Below are 3,571 nucleotides of genomic sequence, written 5' to 3' on the forward strand. Positions count from 1 at the left end.
GAGGGTAAATCAGATAGTATGAAGTTCCATAAAAAGGGGCAGAGGAAGACTAAGAAGAATGCTCAATAAGGTTATTGAACGAAACCCGTTAGTCAACAACATATCTAAGGACTGGGTTGTTGACAACGTACAAAGGCATCGTGTGATTTATATAACTGACTCCACTTGTAAGATAAGGCTTATTGTTATTGTTGTTGTTTTGTCTCTATTCCTATAAAGTAGAACTCTAATCCATATTATGTGGACCCATAATCCCAGATCTTTTCAAATAATTAATGTCTACCGTAGAAGAGATAGAGAGGATCCATAAATTTATTAGGACGGAAGCATATGTATTTATGCTTGATTCACTGATGACGCACTATAACAGACACAAAAATACCACCTATAAACATGCACTGTAACTGCATAATCTTGTCCAAATCAAGAGGCCACTTTTGCTTTTGTTTTATACCCAGTTGCAAGCAAAGTACATGGTCAATAAGACTTTATTCCACGTCCTCTCATTATACAAGTCTTGCTCCTTAGGAGGCTACCTCACACACACACGTACAATAAAAACCAACACTACTTCTTATATTCTGTGTTCTGATAACATCAAGTGTTGAGGACGATATGGCAAGCAACCACCCTCGCCAACTGGCAGCGATTCCCCCCAGTAAGATGAAGCAGAGAAGACAACGTAGGATGTTTTCAACCTCGGACAACACTGCCATGATGAAGCAAGTTCAAGCCACTCATGCCTCTGATGGTCGTGAAGTTGATGTCAAGCCTGTTCTCCAAATCATAGAGGAAATCTTGATTAATGTCATTGGCAGTGCCGTTGATGGTGATGTTGATGTATTATTTACCATTTTGTGTTTTTATGTCCATTTTATCATTTCTGTGTTATAATCAAATAGTAAACTAAGCATCTAGCTGTGTGGTGTATTTTGTTCATAGGGGAAAAGAGAACATGCTGATCCTATGGAGAAGGCTGCTATTTTTGCTGAGTTGGACATGCTTGATACCTTGTCCTTTATCATATACAAAATTTCCTGCGAGGTTGTTTTCTTATGCCAAAATATGCAAAACTTTAACCAAAGTTATGTTTATTTATTACTATCGTTAAGGTTGAATGGATTTTCTAAAAAAAGAACTGACAATTTTCCCTCCCCTATTTTTTTTCTTGCTTTTCCGAGGGCAAATAATATATACTTATCTTGACGACTACGGTAATTTCTTTAAGTGTATACCCTTACTATGAAAATACTTCTACAAGCATTAATAGTTCTGTAACTCGCCATTCAGTGTGATAATAACGTTAATTTTCTGCCTCTAAACGAACATAGGAGAGTGAAAAGTTACTGTGAAAACGGATTGCATGACTATAAATGTATATTGGCAGTTATGTTACCGGTGCCAAAGAGGTGGAGATGTACATATGACAACCATGGGGATCCTAAACATGTTGTCTAGCTCTTCATGGCATGCAAAAGTAGTGCTAACTTTATTAGCCTTCGCTGTTAACTTTGGAGAATTTTGGCTCGTTGCTCAATTGGGTGCTACAAATACACTTACTAAATCTGTGGCACTGCTCAAGCAATCCTTGATCTCGTAGGGAACTATGCCTATTTGAAGCAGCAATTTGATACACTGATCAAGCTAGTGAAGGCGATTCTGGATGTGACTAGATGTATCATTGAGTTCAAAGATCTACCCTCTGAGTACATTTCAGAGGACACTCCTCCAACATCCGATGCCAGTGCTCATATTCCTGTTACCACCTATTGGACCATCCGAAGTATCGTGGCTTGTTCTTCGCAGATTGCAAGTCTCGTAGGATTGAGGAACGAGTAAGTTTGGAAGCTCTTACACTCCATTCCCTTACTTTAATCAAGAAGTGACTAATAAGCTCTTTTTTTTAATGGTTATAATGATTATAGGTAGGGATCAACCCCCACGGAGGAATGGGAACTGTCAAGCTTGGCACATAAGATGAGTAGTATATATGAGCATCTTCAGAATCAACTGGCCATCTGCTACTAATACATAGGTGAGAATATCAGAATTAGCATTTTAGTGCAAGAATCTTTAATCTGAATAACATAATATGGTTTATAAGAATATCTATGGAAGTGCAGATGAGAAGAGGCACATCGAGGCCTTTCGCAATTTGGTTCGTCTTTTTGAGACAGCCCACGTAGACAGCATGAAAATTTTCAGGGCATTGATATACGCCAAGGAAGATCCACCCCTCTCGTAGATGGTTCTACCAAAACAAGGGTTGGCTCTAAATTCCTGTACTTTTACTGTTCTACATATGCATCTTAAACCCCTATCATTATTCTAAAACATTTCATTGGTTAAATTTTAGGTTAGTCTCGAGGTGCTGAGAAGGAAGCATGTGTTGCTGCTGATATCAGATCTTGATCTCTCACAAGAAGAGATCATAATAATTGATAACTTGTACAAAGATGCAAGAGCAAGGATTGTGATGTACTACGAAATGGTGTGGATTCCGGTCTTGGACAAAGCGACCTGGAATGATTTGGCTCGACAGAAGTTTAAAACATTACAAGCATTAATGCCATGGTACAGGGTGAGGGACCCGCTGATTATTGAATCATATGTGATAAAGTATATCAGAGAGGCGTGGAATTTCATAAAGAGAGCTATCTTAGTGGCCCTTGATCTGAAAGGCAGGCTATGCTCTCCCAGTGCCCTCCACATGTACTGGATTTGGGGAACGTGGCCTTTCCTTTACCCGTGAGAAAGAAGAATCCTTGTGGAAGTCAGAAATCTGGAGCCTTGAGCTGCTTGTTGATGGCATTGATCCTACAGTGGGTAAGTCTTCATACACCTTCACCTGATGGCTTGAATTCGAAGAACAACCTTCTTACTGACGTATAGATATTATTGTGATTGAATTGTGTACCAAATGAAAGAAAGGAAATACATATGCCTGTATGGAGGTGAAGATCTTGATTGGATTCAAACATTCACAAGCACTGCAATGAGTGTGGCGAGAGCTAACAACCTGTCATTGGAGATGGTTTATGTGGGGAAGAACAACACCAAAGAGAGGATGCTAAGAATGATCAACACGTTTGCCACCAGAAAGTTCAGCTACTTCTGGCCGAACGTCACATCCATATGGTTCTTCTGGACGAGACTAGAGAGCATGTTATACCCAAAACAACAGCACAGGAAAACAGGGAGCACGACCAGATTTTAAGTGAAGTGATGTCGGTGCTGAGCTTCGACCGCAGTGATCAGGGGTGGACCATATTCTGCAGAGAAGCACATGAAATGGCGAGAGCCAAGGGAGACGCGGTGCTAGCATGCCTGATAGAGATCAAGAATTGGAAGGAAAGTGCAATAAGAGAAGGATTCATTCCAGCCATGAATGAATATCTAAAGCAGCTTCACCAGCCAATGCACTGTTATCGCCTCATACTTCCGGGCAGCACTAAGGAAATTCCAGAGAATGTGGTGTGTGCTGAATGTGGGCGTCCAATGGAGAGGTACTTCGTGTATTGCTGTTGTGTGGAGTAAGAGGCAAGAACATTATATAAAGGCGTTATATATA

General features: G+C 40.2%; 1 pseudogene; it reads left to right on the forward strand.

Moving 5' to 3' along the window:
* The first annotated feature begins 615 nt into the window (after positions 1-615).
* Positions 616-3,537, forward strand: LOC114737979 (protein SIEVE ELEMENT OCCLUSION B-like; annotated as a pseudogene).
* The last annotated feature ends 34 nt before the right edge of the window (positions 3,538-3,571 follow it).

The sequence above is a fragment of the Neltuma alba genome, unplaced genomic scaffold, assembly GCF_004799145.2.
Source record: "Neltuma alba isolate B1F8T4 unplaced genomic scaffold, ASM479914v2 tig00013513_pilon, whole genome shotgun sequence".
Taxonomy (NCBI): domain Eukaryota; kingdom Viridiplantae; phylum Streptophyta; class Magnoliopsida; order Fabales; family Fabaceae; genus Neltuma; species Neltuma alba.